Genomic DNA, 22,609 nt, shown 5'->3' with positions numbered 1-22,609 from the left:
ATCCACACCTTCCATACTCACAACCAGGGCAAAAGGGTATCAGTGCTCTTGTCCCAGCAGCCCACCAAAACCTTGAAGTTCACCCTGATTGGACACTAGCTGAAGGCCCTCAGGTCACATGATTGCCCCTGACCAAGCTTGGTGGTCTTGAGGCCAGTGGCACCTGGGACACTGAACGACGTCGGTCCAGACCACACGCTCCCACCCTAGGCTGGGCGTGGAGCCCCGTGCGTGTACATGGATGGACACTTGAGAATGGGCAGATCCCCAGCGGCAAACAGGCTGTCACAGCAAAGAGGACAAGTGTGTGTGGGAGACAAGCTGTTCACAGCTACTACAAACATATCCACAGTTTCTACGTCTTTGGCCAACTAGCTGAAGAAACAGAGCCACGCCTCCTGACAGGTCTGGGAAACACAGAAAACCCCACAGGAAAGCACCCAGTGTGGAACCCCATTGTGCCAAACACCCGTTTCCACGTTCCTTCACTGTCTGGGGCTTCAGCCCCTCCCCAGCTGCTTCCTGCCAGGCCATCGTGGTTCACTCGCTGAGCCTCTCCAGGTCTCAGCCCCCCTCGGCCAGCCCGCGGTTCACGCATCCATGGGTTCATTCCTCCCCGGGCCCTCCACGGCTGCTTGGGGTACAAGACGGCGGCACACAGGTCTACCCCAGGACCGAGCACGGTGCCTGGCCCATAGTAGGTGCTCATCCAATATCAGTTCAAGGAATAAAGGGACAAGACAAAGTCACTGCCTCCACCTGCTCGCCGCCTCACAGAGAAAACAAACGAAATCATAACGTGCCCTCCATCTGCGGCTCAAGAATTCTGCACCGAGGAGACACATCAGGCCTTTAAGCAAGAGGGTACTTTCCCAGCCCGAGGAAACAAGGAAGGGCATGGGCAGCCCTGCAACTGTGGAGGCAGTGGCGCGGAGCTGGTGGGGAAGAAAGCCATACAATGGATCGCGTATCAGGGGCTGGACATTTTATATTTGCTTTTACGCTCTTGGAAAGGGTTAGCGTTTATCCGCACCGAAAGAGGAGAACGCAGCCTCCTCCTGTCCCCTCCGCTAGGCCCTAGGTCTCACTTGGATTATTGGGACAGCCATAGCTCCCTGAGGTTCACCATCCACACAGCTGTCAAAGAGAGGTTATTCTAAAGACTTTCTGTTTTTGTGCGTGTGTGTGTGTGTGAGAGAGAGAGAGAGAGAGAACGCGCAGGGGGAGAAGCAGACTCCCTGCTGAGCCAGGAGCCGGATGTAGGACTCGATTCCAGGACTCTGGGATCATGACCTGAGCTGAAGGCAAACACTTAACTGACTGACTGAGCCACCCCGGCACCCAACAGGGGTTATTCTAAAAGCCAAGGCTGGGCCTCTCATGCCCCAGCGTGGAATTCACTGATGCTCCACATCACCCGAGGCTGGTGTACAAGACCTTTGATAACAGGGCCCAAGCTGCATTGCTTTCCCCAGCCCGGCTCCCCAGGGTGTACCTTTCGGCCTCCAACCCTTGCTCACACTGCCCTTTGTGACTCAGAAGCTCATCTCCCCTTCCACCTGGGTCAGCTTGCTCCTCTGCCTTCAACTGCAGCTCTCCACTCTAACAGAGACGCCCTCAGGACCTCTTCAGAGACCCCCGCCCATTTGTACTTTCCATGCTTTTTGTTCGCCTGGTTTTCTTCCTGACCACAGTCTGGTTACGTCTGATTGACCACTATTTCTTGAGTCGTGATTGCTGTGAGCTACAGATCAACCTCGGGGGAAGAGAAATAGGCAGAAGGCGGGGACCCCACCCTTTGGGGAGCCCACCATCTGGCAGTAAGGTTTTCCGAGACCTGTGGTCAAAATCACTTTCTCTAGGTCAGAAGCCTGTTTCCTTTAACCCGATGGTCCGAAAGTGGGGGTCATTTTATTTTCCCTCCCCCAACAAGGGGGCCTTTGGCAACATTCGGGGACATTATGATTGTCACGACTAGGAGGATGTTTCTGGAATCCGGTGAGTAGAGGCCAAGGATGTTGCTAAACGTCCTACAGGGCACAGGGCAGCTTCCCATGGCAAGGGGCTATCCAGCTCAAAATGTCAGTAGTGCCAAGATTGAGACATTCTGGTTTCACCCTTAAGCAATAAGGAGCTACAGAGTGATTCTTAACCAAGAAAGAGAGAGAGATTCAACTTTGCGAACTCCAACAGCTGAGTCATTGGTGGCCTGGAGGAAGACAGCCTGAGATCCGGGAAATTCAGCACCTCTTCTCTCTCTCATGGGACATCAGGGAGGTAAGTAAGTAGGAATCTATCGTTCTTCAGCCAGAAACACTAACCCTCCTGGAGGCTCCTCCCAGATAGCAAATCGCACCCATTGCAAAGTGTGCATGTAATGTCTATCAGGTTCCTGGCAGAAGTGTCTCTTTCCTGAGAAAGTGCATGCTGGCTCAGGACTCACCAGTTATGGGATCTGAGCAAGTTACTTACCCTCTCTGTACCGAATTTCGGATCTGTGAAAAGGACCTAATAACAGCACCTAACTCCCAGAATTTCTGTAATCAGCGTATTAGCCCATAATGGGGTCTGGGACACTGTGCCACACTATTATACAGGTATTAGTTCTCAGCACCATCCTGTCATTAGCACCAGCACCATCATCCCCACCGTTATCATCAACATCATCACCGCCACCTCATTGTCATCAACATCCTCCCCACACGCATCAGCATCACCATCACACCGTCATCTTCATGATCATCATCACCATCATCTTCATCATACCATCATCACCATCACCATCACCAACATCACCATCACCATCATCACCAACATCACCATCATCATCACCAACATCACCATCGTCACTATCCCCATCACCACCATCATCTTCATTATCATCATCACCATGATCTTCATCATACCATCATCACTATCCTCACCATCACCATCATCACCATCATCATCACTATCACCATCACCATCGTCATCATCACCACCATCATCATTCTTTCTCTAAACCGTCTCCTCTTTATGGAGACTGCCTTACCTGGGGTATGATTGGATGTCATTCTGCCCCAAGGGTGGTAGCAGAAAGGACCAGCTCTCAGCCTCTTTGACACAGTCTCCTGGCTTTGTTCACAGTGCTCAGCTCAGAGTTGTTGGCCATCCCTCTGTCCTCACCTGCCAAAACCAAAGGAGCCACACCAGCTTGGAGGTCTCAGATGGCTCTAACTTTAAAAATAATCCCACTGGATCTGTTCTGTTAAACTACAACCAAACAAAACCAATCCCCCCAATAAAACCAAGCAACAAAAACATAAACAGATGTTCAAGTCTCTCCTATTACATGGAGTCTGGAGGCTGGCCACCGCTGGCATGATTCAGCCGCTCAAAGATGTCAGGGAAGTATTTCTCACCGTACAAGAATTCCAGATACTGGCTGCTGCTGGAGCCCCGTTCTCAGATATCAGGGCTCCCACAATGCAGTTGTCTTGGCCTTCTCTCATGGTAGCAAGATGTTCTGTGGTCACAGCAGGAAGACCACTGCTATCAGGAATGCTAACATTTTCCAAGAGGTTCCCCCACCTCTGCCCAGAGTCAACCTAATTCCCCTTCCACTTCCATCTGTGTTCCATTGGCAGAACTGGGTCCCACCCCCAGGACAAAGGAGGCTGAGAAAGCTGGAGAAGGAGCACCATGACTGGCCAAAACAAATCATGATTCACTGCCTCAGGCCAGGTACCTCGCTGCCCCCAGATAAAGTCGGGATTCTGTTGGCAAGGAAGAAGGTGGGAGGTGAGTATCGTGGTTCTACAGCAATTCAAGGTGCTATGGCTGCGTAACAAGCTGTCTCCAAACTTAGTGGCATTTATCTTGTTCAAGAATCTGTAATTTGGCAGGGCTCAGTGGAGACAGCTTGTCTCCGCTCTACTTGGCGACGGGTTAAAACAACAGCAACATTTATTTTTCTGCGTGATTTTGTCATTTTGTTGGAGTTCAGCGAGCTGAGCTCATCCTGTTCCCCTTGGTGTCAGCTGGGATGACTCTGGAGCTGACCATCGAATGACTCACTCACTTACATCTGGCCCTGGGCTAGAAAGCTCCAGACAGCTGGGGCTCCTTGGGCTTCTCTTTCTCTATGTGGACTCTCCATACGCTCTCTCCAGCACAGCTGGACTTTCCCACATGTCAGCTCAGGGTGTGAGTTGAGAGAAAGGGGTGGGTAGAGCAAAAGGGATGAGGGAGAAAAGAGGGGGTGGAAAGGAAGGAGGAAGAGAGGTAGGGAGGGAAGGAGGGAGAATGCCAGGTGACACCGTTTTTCTGCGCGAAACCTAACCTTGGAAGTCACTGCATCATTTCTACCAGATCTTATTCCTTAGAAGAGACCCACTGAGGCCAGGTCATAGTGTAGGAGAAGGGAATTAGACCTTTTCTTCTGGTGGGAGGATAAATAACGGGACATGGTTTTTTTTTTTTTTAAAGATTTTATTTATTTATTTGACAGAGAGAGATCACAAGTAGGCAGAGAGGCAGGCAGAGAGAGAGGAGGAAGCAGACTCCCTGCTGAGCAGAGAGCCCGACGTGGGACTCGATCCCAGGGCCCTGGGATCATGACCTGAGCCGAAGGCAGCAGCTTAACCCACTGAGCCACCCAGGCGCCCTAACTGGACATGTTTTAATGCCACATCTACCTACCAATGACAGAGACCTAAAAATAAAACAGACCATAAAGCATTGTGTTGGAGGGACAGCTGACAAAAAAAAAAAAAAACACTTTTTTCTCTAAAGATCCTAAAACTTATATCATGCTGCTTTTAGAAGAATCAAAATGGGTTTTGCTCAGGAAGGGAAGCCATTCCTCAATTTAGAGGCAGAGCACCCCTCTTGTCATAACTTCCAACCCTGGGTTCCCATCAGCTTTGCCATCTCCTGACTCCCAAACTTGAGCCCAAATAGCTCTTTGCCTGAGGGCTTGTCTCCTGGTTGTAGAAGCCTGTTCTGCTCCCCTTCCTGGTCCTTATCCCACTTCCACCCCCAGCATCTGTGAGCCCCTGGCTGAGAGGAGTATCAATACCCCAGCTCTCTCCCCCTTAGCGAGATGAATTTCCGGTACGTGTCCTACACTGTCTCCCTGAGCTCTGCAGCAGACTTGAGCCGTAGCTGACCACAGAGACTGTCTTCTCAGTGATGGGAATCGGTGATTCCCATACCTCCCTTGGTTTTCCTGGGACCACTGACCAGGTAAGCAGCTGGCCTTAGAATCCTAATCTCACAGTCTGCTTCTGGGGAAAACAAACGAAGACAACTAGGTTTCAAACTTGAGAGACAGAACTTGGAGTTTCAGCTTTGATGTGGAAAGAACCTGGAAGGCATCACTGCCATCCACACAGGAGAAAAGCTGAACAAAGTCAAGATTGAGGACTTCTCCCAGACCCTTCAGGGAATGGAGGTACAGGGCATTGGTGCCACCCGGAAGTCTGGGGAGACAAGGTGAACACAGAATTACACAGCTAAGATCAGCTTCCTGGATGCAGAAACCACTACAGCTAATAATTAGTAGGAACACTTAGATGATACTTTTTAGGAATTGCAGGAGGTTGAGTGTAAACTAGCTCAAGATTTTACCTCAAAGAGCCTACCACAGTCTCCCAGTGAATATCAGAGCGGAAAAAAAATCCCCTCATATTTGGGGATAGGAAGCCGGAGGAACACAACCCTTCTGAAATGGGCAGAGACCATTCTCCATAACAAAGGCCTGCCCCCAGAGGGAGGCTACTGTATCTGAGCGAGGAGTGAAGGAAATTAGGTCAACTCCAACTCCATCGAGCCTTCCTGTCTCTAGCAAGGCAAGAAAAAAAAAAAAAAAGCCTAAGAAATGCTTCTGAAGGTCACAGACCAGGAACTCAGGCCCACTAGAAAAATGGGATTTACTTATATTATTCTAGAAGGTTCTCCTCTCCAAAGACCTCCTGCCACATCAACAGGGCTCCCTTCTAATAACAGTTCAGCAAAACTGGGAGAACTGAAGGACAAAAAGTATATAAAATAAATAAAAGACAATAAATAAATAAAAGACATTTTATTTAAGAAGGAATTCTTAGGAAAACCCAAAGACCACAGAGGGTTAAAAAAAAAAAGGAAGAAACCAGAAATAACCAGAGCCTCTGGCATCTACAGCTACTGCAATATCGAACACAGTCCAGCTCCCAGAGAGATTAACATAAAGCCTCACACTGGCAGCCCAATTATCTCCGTTCCTATTATGCAACATATCGTGCCTGGTTTTCAACAAACATTTACAAGATATGTCAGAAGGCAAGAAAAATCATCGGTCTGAAAAGATAAAGCAACCATAGGAACCAGATTCAGAAGTGATGCAGATTTGAGACTTAATCAGACAGGAAAGGAATTCAAAGTAACTACAGATTAATATGTTAAAGGACCTCACGGAAAAAAGTAGATAACATGCAAGAAGAGAAACTGACACTCTAAGAAAGAATCAGAAAGGAATGGTGGGAATAAAACACACTATAACAGATATACTAACACTCTTGGTGGCCCCGTGCCTTGAGTGCGACATAGCCGGTAAGCTTGAGGGTATGACAGTAGAAATGTCCAGAGCTGATATGTAGAGAAAAAAAGAATGAAGCCAAGCAAGGTAAACATCAAAGCATCTGTATCCAGACGTATCATATTCAAACTGCAGAAAACCAAAGGCAAAGAAAAAAACCTTCAAAGGAGCAAGTAAGGGGGAAAAAATCCTTATCTATGAAGAAACAGACTTCTTGTCAAAACCAGGCAAGCAAGAAGAAAGTAGAGTGAAAATTTTAAGTATATTGAAGGAAAAAACCACCAACCTGGAATTCAGCATCCAGTGGAATTACCCCTCAAAAGTGAAGGAGAAGTAAAGACTTTCTCAAACAAACAAAAATCAAGGAAATTTGTTGCCAAGAGATGGACCTTCCAAAAAATGTTCAAAGAAGTTCTTGGGAGAGAAAGAAAATATTGTCAGACCCTCAGATCTACATAAAGAAGAGTGTCAGGGAAGAAATAAACTAAGAAAAATTAAAAATTAGACTGTAAAAGAATCTTAATTGACCTAATAGATAACTATTGAGAGTAGTAATAGTACCAGGTGATGATAACTCATGGATACGTGAAATGAATGACATCAGTGTTCTCCGGGATGGAGGAAGGAGTCGACAAAACGTTATTATAAGTTACCTGCACTGCTTGCAACACAGTATAACATTGTTGGAAAGTGAGTTTAGATTAAGTTGTAAATATTTACTGCAAATGTTATGACAACCAATAAACTTTTTAAAAAGGAAGATATACGGACGCCTGGGTGGCTCAATCAGTTAAGCCGCTACCGTCTGCTCACGTCATGATCCCACGGTCCTGGGATCGGGCTCCTTGCTCAGCAGGGACCCTGCTTCTCTCTCTGCCTGTGCCTGCCACTCTGCCTGCTCGTGTGCTCTCTCTCTCTCTCTCTGATAAATAAATACATAAATAGGGCTCCTGGGTGCCTCAATGGGTTAAGCCTCTGCCTTCGGCTCAGGTCATGATCCCGGCGTCCTGGGATTGAGTCCCACATCGGGTTCCTTGCTCAGCAGGAGCCTGCTTCTCCATCTGCCTCTGCCTGCCACTCTGTCTGCCTGTGCTCACTCTAACAAATAAATAAATAAAATCTTAAAAAAAAAAAAAAAAAGATGCCCGACATACTATGCCCTTTAGGGAACTGCAAATTAAAATAACGATGATATGTATCATCACACATCTACCAGGCAGCTAAAAAATACTGACACCACCAAGTGCCGACAAGAACGCCTACGAGCAGAACTCTCACGGGTTGCTGGTGGGCAAGGGTATAGACTTTGGAAGAGCGTTTGAAAGTTTCTCACAAAAGGAAGTGTTCTCTGACCATACGACCCAGCAACTGCGTTCCTCAGTAGTTACTCAAAGGAGTTGGAAACATCCTCATGCAAAACTGGCACAGAAGTGCTCACAGCAGCCTTATACCTAATTGCCCCAGACTGAAAGCCATCGAGGGGTCCTATAACAGATGAACACATAAACGGTGGTAGAGTCAGAGGACGGAAAAAAGAAAATAAAAGAGCTCTCAACCACAAAGAGACACGGAGGAATCCTAATGTCACATTGCTGAGTGAAAGAAACCAGCCTTAAGAGACTATACGTGGTGGGGCGCCTGGGTGGCTCAGTGGCTTAAGCCACTGCCTTTGGCTCGGGTCATGATCGCAGGGTCCTGGGATCGAGCCCCACATCGGGCTCTCTGCTCTGTGGGGAGCCTGCTTCCTCCTCTCTCTCTCTCTGCCTGCCTCTCTGCCTACTTGTGATCTCTGTCTGTCAAATAAATAAATAAAATTTAAAAAAAAAAAAGAGACTATACGTGGGCTGCATCCACCTGTATAACATTCTGAAAATGGGGACAGGAAACAGATCTGTGGCTTCCAGGGTCCACATTGCTCTATGGGCGGATACAAGTCATTTTGCATTTTGTGTGCTCCCTTTCACTCTCATTTATTTTGAGACAGAGAGAGTATGTGCAAGTGAGGAGGTAGGGGGAGAGGCAAGAGAGAGAGAGAGAATCTCAAGCAGACTCCGTGCCCAGTGCGGAGCCCAATGCAGGGCGTGATCTCCCATCCCTGAGATCATGACCTGAGCCGAAATCAAGAGCCAGACTCTTCCCTGACTGAGCCACCGAGGCACCTCTGGCTTACTTTCCACCACCACCCCCACTGGCTTACTTTATTCTAAAAATACAGTATATAGGGGAGCCTGGATGGCTCAGTTGGTTAAGTGACTGCCTGTGGCTTAGGTCATGATCCCAGGGTCCTGGGATTGAGCCCCACATTGAGCTCCTTGCTCAGTGGGGAGCTTGCTTCTCCCTTTCCCTCTGCTGCTCTGCCTGCTTGTGCTCTCTTGCTCTCTCTCTGTCAAGTAAATAAAAATCTTAAAAAAAAAAAAAAAATCAGGGCACCTGGGTGGCTCAGTGGGTTAAGCCTCTGCCTTCAGCTCAGGTCATGATCCCAGGGTCCTGGGATACAGCTCTGCATCCGGCTCTCTGCTCAGCAGGGAGCGTGCTTCCCCCTCTCTCTCTGCCTGTCTCTCTGCCTACTTGTGATCTCTGTCTGTCAAATAAATAAATAAAATCTTTAAAAATAATAATAATAATTAAAAATACAGTATATAATACATATAATATGCAAAATATTTAATCAACTGTTTCTGTTGTCAGTAAAGCTTCCTGTCCACAGGAGGCTATTAGTTAGGTATTTGGGGAGTCCAAAGTTACATGTGGATTTTCCACTGCCCAGGAGTCGGCGCCCCTGACCCCTCCCCACCCATGCTGTTCAAAGGTCAGTGGTGTATGAATTTGAGTCCCTGCGTGTGGGTGTGAATGCGTGCGGTGGTGTGAGTGTGCCTCAGCGCGAACACGTGGAGAGTGTGAATGAGTGTAAGTCAATACGGGTGAGTGAGTGTGCATGGGTGAGTATGAAGGGCTGCAGGGGTGAGTGTGGGGGGAAGGTGTGAGTCCACGACGGTGAATGTGTTTGGGGAATGTGAGCGAGTGGTTGTACGATGGGCGTGAAGGCGCGTGCAAGCTTTTCTAGGCAGGATCGAACCTGCGTCCACGAAGGCGATGTCTACAGCTGCCCCCGCTGCTCTTTGTGGAATCCATGTGAAATGCAGAATCCCCATCGGACCTGCTGGAATTCGCAGCGTGTCTGGCCAAGCCGCATGTCCTTGCTGAGGGCTCTCCGCTTGTCTGCCTGGACTGCCCCCCTCGGGGTTCATTATACCCAACTGCTTGCGTTTCTCACTTGTCAGACCCCCAGGGCTGGGAGAGCGGGAGATCGGTCTCTATTTCTTACTCTCCCCCAGCCGCCAGCTCAGGGCCTTGACTCATCCAGACATCAGTATGTAGATGCTGAATAATTGTGGTTTTTCTTGCCTCCAGGCTCACCCCACCCCCTCTGCCTGAATGAATGCCTTTCCCTTTTCTCCCTCTCTCTGCCACACTGATCTATGGAGGGACCATCAGAGGCCACCTCCTCCAGGAAGCCATCCTTGACTCCCGGAGACTGTTGACTGTCTATTGTCACATACTCGAGTTATGAGGTCTCAGAGAGCAAGGATCATGCTTATTTCCTATCTTCCTATCTGTGTCTTCAGCACTTGTCACAGGGTTAGGCAGCAGGGCCGAGAAAGAACGAACGCATGAAGAATAATGAAAGAGCACGGAAATACCGTGTCTCCTCCTCCAGGAAGCCAACCCTTACTCCCTGCTTACCTGCCCCCCCCCACCCCGCTCCAACCACAGCAACCCCATTGGGCTGTCCATGGCTCTGAGAAGTTCGTTTCTACTCTAAGACCAGGAGATCTTTGAGGCTGAGATGTGGTCAAATTATCCTCCGGGTCCCCAGCAATACACAGCCTGAGTCTGCCCATCTCTTACCGCACCGCCTCCCACTGTCCCCTCCTCAAGGCTCTCCAGCCACGCTAGTCTCCAGACAATTCCTCCAACATGCCATCCCAGGGCCTTTGCACGCTCTGTTTTCGGTCCCTAGTTTCCCCCCCCATATTCTCTTCAGGTTCATGTTCAACTATCTCATCAGGGACACCTCTCAACCACCAGCTCCACCAGCTCTGGCCTTACACCTCCTTTTCCCTTTAACTTTTCTCCTGGGACCTGTTCTTACCTGAAATACTGTATTCCTCAGTGTTTTTCCCCACCGTCTGGTTCCCCATGGGCTCCTGTGGTGTGTCCAGTGGTTAGTGGTCTGTGGTGCCTAGGCTCAAATCCCACACCTGCCGAGCGACTCTCAGCACGTTGCCCCTCTGTGCCTCAGTTTCCCCATCTGTAAAATGAGCGATGGCAACACAGCTCCTGCGTAAGGCAGTCGTGCCTTAGTCGTGCAGGGCCTCGCAGCAGAGCTGACCGGGTTGTACTGGCTGGTAGAAGGCGTCTCCGCTCTCTGAATTCTTGGGGCGCCTGGCACACGGAGGCGCTCAGTAAACACTGGACGGGAAAACACCCGCGGGCACTTCGCCGACGCCAGAAGCCGGCTGTCGGGAAGGGGTGAAGGAAGCGAGCTGGCCCTTCCCCACCCCAGCCCTGCGCCCCGCCGGCAGGAGCGGGGACTGTGGTCGGCGAGTCAGGGGTAAGCACCGCGGACTCCTCCGCGGGGGCGGCCGTGCGCCCAGGGGTGGGCCGGGGCTGCCCGCTGCGAGGTCCGAGGCCGGCCTCAGAGGGCGCGGGGCGCGGGGCTGACGGCCGCCGGCCGCAGGGCGTGGGGGCGGGCCACTGGGCGGCGCGGGGCGTGGCCTGCGGCGGGCGGGGCGGGGCGGCGTGGTGAGGGGCGTGGCCTGCGGGAGCGGGGCGGGCGGTGATGGGCGTGGCCTGCGGCGGGGCGGGGCGGCGAGGGGCGGGGCGCAGGAAACCGGGGCGGGCGGGCTGGCGCGCTCAGGAAAGCCCCGCGCGGCGCGGGCAGGACGGGCGATCCGGGGGTCCCCCACTTCCAGCTCGGGCGCCGGCGCGGCGAATGGACCCGGGGCGCGCAGGTAGGACGCGGGGCCCGCGCGCGGGGCGGAAGCGGGCGATCGGCCCGGGAAGGGGTGCGACCGCCGGCGCGGCCCGGGGCGGCGGGGACCCCCGGAGCCGCCCCGACCGCATCGGGGTGGGGGGGCTTCCCGGAGCCCGCCCCTCCGGCGTCTCGAGCGGCGCCCGGATCGACCAGGGTCGCCCGGGGGCAGCGGGCGCGCGGAGCCGAGGACCCCCGGCGCGCCCCCTCGGGTTCGTGCTGACCCGGAGACGCCAGCGGAGACGACCCCTTCGGGGGCTTGGGGACGTCGTGAGCGTGGGGTCAGGCGGGACTTGAGCCACGCAGCCCCCTGGTCGCGGAGATCACCCCCTAACCCCGAGCGCAGGAAGTGGGTGAGGATCGGGTGGGGGCGGGGGAGTTCCGAAGACTGAACTGGGTGACCAGGTCGAGGCCTCTGGGGAAACCGCGTCCTGTCGACCCTTTCTCTCCTTATTTGAAGGTTGGATGGACCCCGTTATAATAGAGATCAGATACCGGACTAATTTTGTACAGGTTCCGTCTGGATCTTTGGAAATATTCGGAGTTAAATCGCAGAACAGCCGTTTTGGTGGGTACGGTGTGGGAGTCAGTCTGTTTTTCAGATGGGGACACTGAGGCCCCCCCGGGCGGTTTGAATCGTTTGCCCGAGATGACTCCTGACTGCAAAGTGTGCAGCAGAGTTCGGCCCCCGGTGGTCGGGTGCCAGAGCCTGCTGTCTTCCACCTGCCCGTGATACTTGTCAAACTATCCCATAAACAAATTATCCAGGGGATTTTATTAAAAGGCAGATTCCCAGGCTGCCTTCAGTGAGATTCAGATTCAGTAAACCTGGGCGTCTGGATTTTAAAGCGCACACACACACACACGCACAATCTAGATTTAGATCAGGCAAGACTGACGACCTGGCAAACTCCGCGTCCCTGCTGCTGGGATTTGTCGATGACTCTCCAGCCAGCACTGATCTTCCTGAAGGCCTAGCGCCTCCTCTGTTCTCCCCCAGCCCTCTGTGAGGTTCCTCCCTAAGAGTGGCCTCTTTTAGAAATGTGGGCATCTGCTGGGACATCAGTGCCTTTACTAAAATCCTAAAGTCCGATGGGGAGACTGAGGGTGTATACCTCTCTCCCCCACAGTCAGGGGACATTCAGGGTCCTGCAGAGTCCCCCTGAGTGCCATTCATCTGCCCTGTGGCTACAGGTGAGGATGCTGAGGTGTGTGGCATGGGAGGCAACCTGTCCTAGCCATCCACTCATTTATTAGCACCTACGGGGCTCCTGCTGGGCATGGCTCCAGTGGTGCTGGGGAGTGGGGGGGGAAGCCACGCATGGATGGGAAGGAGGGTGTGGCCACATCGTGGAAGGCCTTGAATGCCATGCTGAGAAGCGTGGCCCGGTGCACTTCACCTTTGCCTGAGCCCCAGACAACGACAGTGCAGATTTCCAGGCCCCACCCAGGACCTCCAGACCCCAATCTGGAAGGGAGGCCATGGGAACGGAGCAAGGAGGGAAGCCGGCTAGTGAGTCAGTCACCCTGGTTACCACGTACCCAGTTACCAGCAGGTCTGGGATGACCTGAGGACTTCCAGATTCTGAGCAGTGACTCACTTAATTGATGTGCTTTCTACAGCACGATCCCCGGGGGTGCAGAAAGGTCAAGCTGGGGTAGGGAGGTGGTCCCCTAAGGCAGTCCGTTTCCTGCTGCTCTGATTTAGAAATGAAGCCGAAATGCACCATCAGAGGAGGAGAGAGTCTGTCCAGGACCACCCCCCCCAAATCCCCACCCCTCTACCCCACAGGATGGAGGAGGGAGCTTGGGTTCAAGTGACCCACTGCCCTCAGCTGCCTTTGATGGTACCTGGGAGCGGGGCAGGGGCAGAAGCCCCCCACACTAGGTGCTTCTCATTTTTCAAGTTGGACTTTCGTGAAGGTTGAGGACATGTTTTTTAAGATACTTGACGTGATTTCCCTCGCATAGTACATCACAACAAATGTTCATGACTCTTTTTGCCCATTAAGAAGCACAGTGTGGAGGTTAAGAGCCAGGGCTCTGGAGCCAGATTGCCGAGGTTCAGATGCTGGGTTTACAGTTGACTAATTTCTCAGGACCTCGGTCTTCCCATTTATGAAAGGATGGTGATGACTTTTTACCACCGTAGTGATGATTAAATGTAAGGATAACGGTCAGGTGTCCAGACAGTGCCTGGCACAGGATGAGCACGATGTGTTTGTTAAGTGAATAAATGAACCTCACTGGATGGGATTTGATCTACCCATTTTGCCAGGGATGCGTGCAGTGGCCTTGGCCGAGGCCGTATATTTGGAAGGGACAGGGAGGGATTTGAATCTGCTTTTCTTCCCAGCCTGCGTTCCTTCCCACTGCGCCACTTTGCTCACTTTAGCCCGGGGGGGACAGCTTTCTGAGCATTTCCCGTGGTCATTTCTGACCTGAATTCCCTTGGCTAGGCTAGAAGAGAGGCCAGTGGCTGGCCTGCATGTCGTATGAACTTGCCCTTGCAGGAGTGTGGACCAGAAGCCCAGCGGAGACTGAAGGGTCTTGCGGTAGCCAGGGTGTCCTGCACCAAACAGGCTGTGTCCCTGATGTGTGACTTCCAGGAAGTCACTCCTTCTCAGAGCCCAAGGCAGAGGGGAGAGTACAGGCTTGCAGACTGGGCTGGAGGTGGGGGTAGGGGTGCTGGGTTCAAATTTAGACCTTGCTGTTTCCTATCTATGGGATCTCGAGCAAGGTGCTGAACCTCTCTAAGCCTCAGCTTGCCTATCACTAAAATGGGTATTGGAGGGGTGTTCATGAGATAGTTTCCATAGACACCTTGCCCACGGCTCAGTGATTACTGTTTCTCTTCTTAGGACAGTCACTTCTCCATACCCAGCCCCTAGCTTGCTCATTTATTTCTTTGAATATTTATCAGTATTTCCGGGAGCTCCCGATAGAGCAGTGGACAAAGTCTCTGCTGTCTTAGAATTTCAGTTCCAGTTAAGAAGACAGGCAAAACACAAGCAAACTGATATAGACAGCTCTACCCGCCCCACGCCTTATTTCTAATGCTGAAGTCTGCAGGCTCTGGAAACTGAAAGTTTTTCCATGACCCCATGGGAAGCGAGACCTGAGGTGAACTAATCAGGAGGCACTTTAATGTGTTTGTTTATGCTTCCCTGATACGAATGCTTGTGTGTCTCACTGCCGAGGAGTGAATGTGAGCGATCCGGGGAGTGCTGGACCCCTGGTGGGGAGGCAGGGTGCTGAGGTCGGGTGGGATTTTATACCAGGTGACCTTTCTGTAATCTGAGTTACCGTGAATTCTGAGACATGCCTGGTCAGCCCGGACTTCACACAGGAGAACAGGGAATATCCCATCAGGCGCAAAAGTAAAGCAGGGCGAGTGCGGACGCCAGGGCAGCCTCTGTGAGGAGGGACATTGAGGAAGTTGCAGGGGGCAGAGGCTGGGGAAGACCGGGCCAGGTGGAGGGACCCCCAGGGAAGGTCTTATCCATCCCAGCAACCCCACTTCCCGGCTTGCGGCTTGTCCCTGGCTCTGGGTGCACAGATCTGTGTAAACATGCATGCCTTTCCCTTCCCAACAAGTGACCAGGCCTCTGAGAGTTCACGTTTGGCTCCGACTGACTCATTCTCACCCTAGGGGTGTCAAGTTTGCTTTCGAGAGCCCCCCACTTCGCTCAAACAGGCCTGGGCGCCGACTCACTGGAGAGGACCACCAGCTGGGCTGGCATCTGAGTCCCCCCCTTGCCGCCACAGGGAGACAGGGAGGAAGTAGGTCCCTGTGAGGAGAAGAGAGCTTGGCCCCCTGGGTTTGGTGGAACATTTCCTAAAAGGGAAGGACTGTCCTTCTGAGCAGCAGGTTTATAAAGGGATGGACCGCACATCAAATAGTAACGGGTACACACATGCCTTCAGTGTTAGCACCAGGCTTACACTCCCTCAGCAAACATGTTAGGGAAAGGGGACACAACAGTGACACAGAAGCAAGAGCCCTTGTGGAGCTGACATTCATTCTAGGGAGGGAGGTGACTTTCGAACTAAGACCCGAGGTAAAAAACAAAAAACAAAAACAAACAAACAAACGTCGACATCCAGGGAAATAAGAGAGTGATTCCTGCAGAGGGGACAGCAGGTGCAAAGGCCCCGAGGTGGAACCAAGCTTGGTATGTCTGACCCCCGAGAAAACTGCTGTGGTTGGAAGGAATTGAGCAAGACTGAGAGGGGAAGTAACACAGGTCGGGGGTCGGGGAGGTACAACAGAAACGAGACACCTGCAGGTACCTCATTCACCTTGTGAAAGGAGCTGGCAGAGTAGGAGCAGCTCTCATCCAGATTTTACAGATGAAGCAATGGGCACAGAGTCGTTGAGTGACTTGGCCAGGGCCACACAGGTGGCAGAGCACAGCTGTGAAGCCAGCAGCTCCAGCTCCGTCCTCACCACGGTGTTTCAACACATCATGTGGTCGGATCCGGATCAGGGTGGTGTTTCCAAGGAAATCCTTGTACTTATCATTTTACCAACGAGAGCCTTCCTGGCCCCAAACAGTGAGGACACGCCAAAGCACAGGGTGGGGGGCGGTGTGTGCGGAAGAGGATGGGTGGGTAGGCGAGCAGGTGCCTCCCCATTGCCCCGAGGAGGAAACTGAGGCTCAGGGTGGGGGCTGATCTGGGTGACACAACGCCGAAGGGGCAGAGTCTGGGCTCAACCCTGAGGCTGCTGACCCGGGAGCCTGTGCCTTTAACTGCTGTTCTGAGCCTTCCAGCCCAAGGAGTAGCTTCTCGAAGAAACTACCTTTCTTGGTCAGAAGTGAGGGAGCAGAGTCACCAGCAGCCATTTTGGAGAACTGGGGTGGCCCCAAGGTTTTCCTATGCCAGGAGACTGTTCTGCCTTTTCAAAAGAGGAAACACAACTTCTGTGGAGAGGAGAGACACCAGATCTGTGGACAGGCAGCCCTCCAAGCCCGTGGAGCCGCAGCCTCTTAACAATCTTGCATCTGGAGGTGGAGTGTACGCCTTCCAGAAGCCACATTTTCACAGCTGGACAGCTCTAACTGGGAGAAAAATCTTCCCTGAGATTTAGCCAAATTAACTTTCCGGTAGCGTTCACGTTCTGGCTCTGGTTCTACCCTTTGGAAGTAGTAACCAGCGCCCTCCAACCTGAGCCCAGTTTTTCTCTTATTCGAAATTCAGAGTACTGGTTCTTCCATTCTTCCTGACTCAGGGAATTGTAAAGAATTCAGTCTGGCTTCAGACATGATCCAGTTGCTCAAAGTCAACCCCCTTGCCTCCCACCAAAGCCTGCCCAGTCACCGGGGGAGGGAGACTATCACCTCCTTGGATTTGGAGCCCATACCTCTCTTGATACAACCTGAAATCATACTTCTGAGTGGTTACATCCCCCTTGGAGTTCACATTGGACTTTCCAGCTAAAACCTCCTCTTCTACGTTGCTGTCCATCAAAATTTTTTCCATTCTGAAACTCCTTATCTGAGGCTAACACTTGTTTTCAGGCTTTCTTGTTTTCTAGTAAATCTGCTTCACGCTAAGTGGCCGTGTTTTTTCCTCCAAGTACTCCTTTGTCTTCATTCCACAGGTCTTTCTTACACAATGTCGTTCATTGCTAAAATAATTTACAATTTCCCTTTTGGTTGCAAATGTTACGCACTTCAAACTTTTTTTTTTTTTGAAGGTGCATGGCTTTTTTTAAAGTTACCTTTGTATTGTTGGAGTCTAAGTTTATTGCATAGTGGTCAGTATTTATGACTTGTGTGAGATCAGTGATGACTTGTTGAGATCAGTGATGGAGAATTCGTTGAGGTCCTTGTAAGATTCCTCTGGTCAGTTTTTCTGTATGTTCTTCATGTATTTGAAAGGATGTATATTTTCTGGTGGGTATAAAGTTTTAGAAATCTATGAGCTCAAGCTTGATCAAGACATCATTCATATTTTCTGTTTTTGTGTCTGTTTTTGTTTTTTCTTTATTTTCAAACCCATATTGTTTGGTGCATAGAAATAGAATATATGAGTGGAAGGAGGTTTCGGGATTTTTATACCTTCTTGGTGAATTGTTGCTCTTATCACAAAACACCCACCTTTCTCTCTTTTATACTTTGTTGCCTTGAATTCCACTTTATTCGGTATTAATATTCCTATACCTGTTCTCTTTATATGCATTTTCGTGACTTTTCTTTGACCTTAGTCTTGGAGCCACATAAATTAAAAACAAAAAACAACGTACATCTCAGTCTCCACTTGGCAACCCACTTGCTCTGGAATCTGCGGCAAGTCCTTTGGCCTGTTTGGGTCTTACTTTCCTCATCCATAAAATGGGGCTGTGACTCACTTTGCCTCTCTCTCCAGTTCCTGTGAAAATAGCGACAGTCGTGGATATGAAAAGTGCTGCCAACATCCCTGTGCGCGGGTTCGTCACTGGGTGTGAACATGGGCTGACGTTCCAGGCAGGGAGGGTGGGGGAGGACCTGGAGGGCAGGGACCCCTCCCCGAGGGTGAAGATCAATTTCACTGCGGCTGCCCCTGGCTGGCTGCCTCCTCTGTTCCCACAGACGATGAGTAAGACACGGTCTCTGGCCTGGAGCAGCTTCCAGTCCCGAAAAGGAGAGAAAGAAGACACAGCTCAGTACTGCTGGGACAGAGGGACAGCCAGGGAAGGGCTGAGGGAAGAGCAGGGTTGGAGCAGTCGGGTCCCTGGGGGTGGCACAGGAGGTGCACATCGAGGGGGGAGTCTGTGGCACATCTGGGGACCGGTGGAGCCGGGCTGGGAGAGCGCAGCATTGGCAGGCGGGCCTCCTCCCCTACGAAGGAGGAAGGCGTGGGGCTTGCAGAACGTTGACTCTCCTCCCTTGCCCCCGTGATGCTGCTCGGCCACAAAGAACAGGCGATTTGGGGAGGGGGGTGTGGTTCTCCAGCTCCACTCGGTTCTCATCACCCTGACAACCACATCCCGTAATGAACAAGAGCTAACAGGGACAGAGGGCAGGGGACCTTTGAAAGGGCAGCCCTTTGCCTTGGTAGGGGCTGGTGCCCAGGGAGGCTGTGGGGTCTCCCCCTGTGGCTGCTTGTGCGTCTTGGTGGCGGTGTCCTGGGACACCCTCGCCCCCGACCCTGGAGGACGTGAGCTGGTGGTTGGAAGCCAAAGCGGGACTACAGATTTGCGGGGTGGGTTTTGAAACAGGAACTGCGTTCCAGATTTTAAAAACTTAGGAAAGGGGGCATGGAAATCTGGATTTCAAGCTTCGTTTCGAGATGTCAAGAGACCTAGCCATGCCCAGGCCTTCGAGGAGGTGACAAAAAGCAGCTTTGTGAGAGTGACAGTTGCCCTGCAGGACTGGCCCTGGGCCCACCGCGCTGGCATGTGTCATGTCCTATGGGTCTGTCCGTCATGGGTCTGAGCGCCCGTGGATCCTTGGGTCGACTCTGGGTGGGGGGTATGGCTGTGAGCCGCGAGAGCAGAGGCAGGGGAATGGAGAGCCGGTGGCCCCAGAAAAGACCGCAGGGGGCTGGGATTGCTATCTGGAGAGGACTGCTGGGTCTGGGGGTGGGCGGGGGGAGGTGCTGGCCTCCCGGAGCCCAGAGGGCGTGGCCTCTCGCCTCCTTCCCTTCCCCTGCCTCTGTGCAGACAGGTGCACAGCTTCGTGCCTTTTCCCTCGGTATGCAGAAATGGGCACAACGCCGCCTAGAACCAGAGCTTGGCCAGCCCCAGAAGCTTCCCTCCTGCCCCCCAAACCAGGGACAGTTCCTGACTTATGACCCCAAGATCAGTTTGTCTCCTTTGGAACTTCTTGTCAGTGGAGTCTATCTGCCCTTTGGCGCCCAGCTTCCTCTTCCGTATGCCCCGTGAGACCTGATGTGGCCACTGTCGGGGACTCAGGATCTCAGAGCCTGTAGGTGGTGCTTGGAGATGAGCTTTTGGTCCCTGCTCCGTCCCCGCTGTCACGGGGCCTCTTCCGTCCCGTCTCCTTGTGTTTTTGCGGCAAGTGCTTCTGCCCTCACTTCATAGATGAGGAGACAGAGGCCCTGAGAGGAACCCCAGCTTGCCAAGGCCTGTCAGACAATCAGGGCAAGGCCTGGCCACTCAGGCCCAGAGTTAGGCTTCTGTGTCTCCCAGGCTTCTGTGCCTGAGTGGCTCCACCTGTCCGTGTGTCCCTGACTGTGCCAGGAATAATAGCGGGGGGCGGGGTGGGGGGGGACAGTGGGAAGAACTCCGGGGAGAGACTCCTCCCCTGAGTGCCCGTCTGCAGACGGAAAGGGAACAGACAGCTCTTCCCTGTGTGGACCTGATTGGCCCGGCTCTGGGTTCGCCCAGGGGGCAAAGTCCTGGTTGTTGTTGAGACAAGTTCAGGGGTGAGGGCCGGGCACACAGGGCCAGAAGCCACTTCTAGCCCAAATGCTTCCTGCGTCTGCGGTGGGGATAAAACTGCACCTGCCGCAGTCTTCGGGTTGATGTCAGGGTTAAGCCCGTCGGTGAAGTTCAAGTGCAGAGCAGAGTCTGCTGTGACCGAGACTAAAGCCGGGCATTCTGGGAGGTGGGGGTGGAAGTTACAGGCAGAAGGGCCCAGGGTATGGTCTCTAATGGCTGGAGGAACTGGGGACACGGAGGGGCGTTCACGGGGACTTCGACAGACCTCGGGAAGCGGGCCCGCTGGGAGCCAGGACCGTCACTAAGACAGACAAAATCTAATCAGTGTCCCGGGGGCGGGGGCCATAATCATGGTAATGCTCCAATTACCAGCTCTCCGAGGTCAGTTTCCCCGGTGGCCAAGTTCAGGGCCTGCGTAAAGGACTCGAGGGAGATTCTGAGCCAGAATGGGTCAGTGTTGATCCGGCTGTGAGAGGTAGAGAATGGATAATTCCTGCTTGGGCGTCTGTGTCCACACCTTCATCAGGGACGGCTGCATTCAGCAAATACCCTTGCCCCCCCGCCCCCGCCAGGTGTGCTGAGCATGTCCTAGGTTCTAGGGCCCCAGCCACGAACAGGGTGGACACAGCCTCTGGCCTTGTGGGCACTGGTGTCCCGGGGGGGGGGGGCTTTGGACATGCACAGGACACATGTGTATGTGATAGGCCACGAGGACTGAGTGCTGAGCAGAGAAATGGGCTTGCCAGTGACGAGGGGGCGGTTAGCTGCTACTCCAGACCGCGTGTCTGGATTCGCACGTCCCTTGGGCTCCGCCTCCTCCTTGGGGCCTGTGGGGACGTTCTGAGGATGGGCGTGGCTTCCAGGTTTCTCCGTGGGGCCTCCCCACCTCTGCAGGCTTCCCATCGGCAGCTTGGACTCAATGTAGGTATAGCCAACCCGAGTGTCCCCAAGACAGTGTCCCCTCCAGCCTTGTCCCGTGGTCTCCAGCCCGCTCCTGGCCTTCTCAGACAAGGCTCTGTCTCTCTCTGCACAACCCCCTGGGCTTCAGACACAGCTGATGACTCTCAGGCCTGTCTCCAGCCTGCGCCTTCCTTCTGAGCTCCAGGCCAGTAGAACACACTGCCTCCTGGATGCCCTCCAGGGGCCCACCACCCGCTCGGACTCGCCACGTCCACAGTGTGGCCGGGCATGTGATCTTTCTGGCGCCACCCATTGCCACCTACTACTGCCCAGCCTCAGGCCACTTCCGCCTCCCAGTCCCCTCCCCCCATCACCACCGCCCATGAGCAAGTTAACCTCTACCTCCCACGCAGGGCTGAGTCTGCCCGGCTCCTCCGGCAGCCGCTGCCCTCCTAACCCAGCCACGTGGGGCTCGAACCCCCAGCCCTTCTCCACACACAAGCTGGAGTGGACTTTTCGGGCGATGCACAGCTTCTCTCCTGCCCTGGGGATGGACGGAGTCTGAATCACAGGCTATGCCTGCTTGAAAGTATTGTCCTCTGGCCCTGTGACCTCTCCTTTCTCTCTGGTGCTGTAGCCAAGGGCCTGTCTTGTGGGGAGGAGCTGGGCTCTGCTCCCCCTCCTCCCTGGCTGTGCCCTCATCCTCCTGCATTCCTCCCCCTGACCTTTCCCTCTCCGAAGACCCGTCAGGATCAAACATCGCAGTTCCCTCCTCACAGGGAGGACTTAAAGCATCTCGAACAGCGCCTGGCACTAAGGGGGCACTAGGTAAGTGTAGAAATAAAAGTAGAATAGAAGACGCACGGTCGTTTATTGAGGGGAGGTGGGGAGCTCTGGATGAGATGTTGCCTGTCCTCATGAGCCCACCGCGGGCTATTCTGTTCCCTCTCCATGCACCCACCCCGCCCTCCCTGGGGAGTTCTCAGTCATTCCTCTAGGGACATCTGACCCTCGAGGACCCGTGTGGGTCTTCCCCGAACAGCCCTTACCTTTCCTGATGCTGTTTCCCACACCCCCCGCTCTGCTGCCTCCCGGCAGGCGTCTTTCTTACACGCCCCTGCCCCCCCCCCCCACTCCATGGCACCCTGATCCAGGGCAGCCCCAGCCTTCTGGTGGCTCAGGAACAAACGATCCATTCTCTTCCCCAAGTCCATGCTGTCGGCGAATCCCGTTGGCTCTGCCTTCAGCCGATCTCGAAGTCGGCCCGTTCCTGCTAATCCTTCCAGGCACCTGCTGCCTGGACCAGTGCAGTAGGCTCCTCACCGGTGCTTGCTTCTGCCCTTGACCCCACACAACCAGAGGGATGGGTTGAAAAGTCTCATAGGGTCATATCTCTGCTCAGAAATCTCCAGTAACTTCTCTTTCCAAGTATTTGTCAAAGGGAAGGAGGAAGAAACGAATGGGTGAATGAGAGAATGAATGAATGGCTTTCCGCTTCGGTGGTTGCTGGCACATACTAGGCACTCAGAAAATACAGCAGGAACACCCTGGGTACGTGTGAGTGCGCAGTAGGTCCACAGGGAGCCTGCTGGACCCTGTTGGGTTCTCGCCTGCGGTGGGAGTAGGACCGGTCTACCGCCACCTGTCCCGTCCACCCACTGGGCTGTGAGCCAAGGAGGCAGAGGCCAGGCCATTTTGGGACTCTGGCTGGGCCTGCATCACCAGCTGG

General features: G+C 53.1%; 2 protein-coding genes across 11 annotated transcripts in view; one reads left to right on the top strand and one right to left on the bottom strand.

Moving 5' to 3' along the window:
• The window catches only part of NSMCE1 (NSE1 homolog, SMC5-SMC6 complex component), a 72,317-nt gene extending 61,006 nt beyond the window's left edge, over window positions 1-11,311 (bottom strand). For both annotated transcript variants that reach the window (XM_082714736.1, XM_082714737.1), the window contains exons 1-2: window positions 10,710-11,311; window positions 3,032-3,165 (exon numbers count right to left, since the gene is read on the bottom strand). The gene's annotated coding sequence lies outside the window, so the exon portion shown is untranslated. The remainder of the gene's footprint in view (window positions 1-3,031; window positions 3,166-10,709) is intronic.
• A 106-nt stretch (window positions 11,312-11,417) lies between these two features.
• IL4R (interleukin 4 receptor) overlaps window positions 11,418-22,609 on the top strand; it is a 35,300-nt gene continuing 24,108 nt past the window's right edge. For 2 of the 9 annotated variants that reach the window (XM_082714652.1, XM_082714654.1), the window contains exon 1: window positions 11,453-11,571. The gene's annotated coding sequence lies outside the window, so the exon portion shown is untranslated. Of the gene's footprint in view, window positions 11,572-20,836; window positions 20,902-21,621; window positions 21,709-22,609 lie in introns of those variants that run through there. The other 7 variants (XM_082714657.1, XM_082714658.1, XM_082714655.1 and 4 more) reach the window with 7 other exon arrangements.

The sequence above is a fragment of the Mustela nivalis genome (assembly GCF_964662115.1).
Source record: "Mustela nivalis genome assembly, chromosome: 19".
Classification (NCBI taxonomy): domain Eukaryota; kingdom Metazoa; phylum Chordata; class Mammalia; order Carnivora; family Mustelidae; genus Mustela; species Mustela nivalis.
The sequence above is the reverse complement of the archived record's forward strand: the minus strand, read 5'-3'. Positions and strand labels throughout refer to the sequence as shown.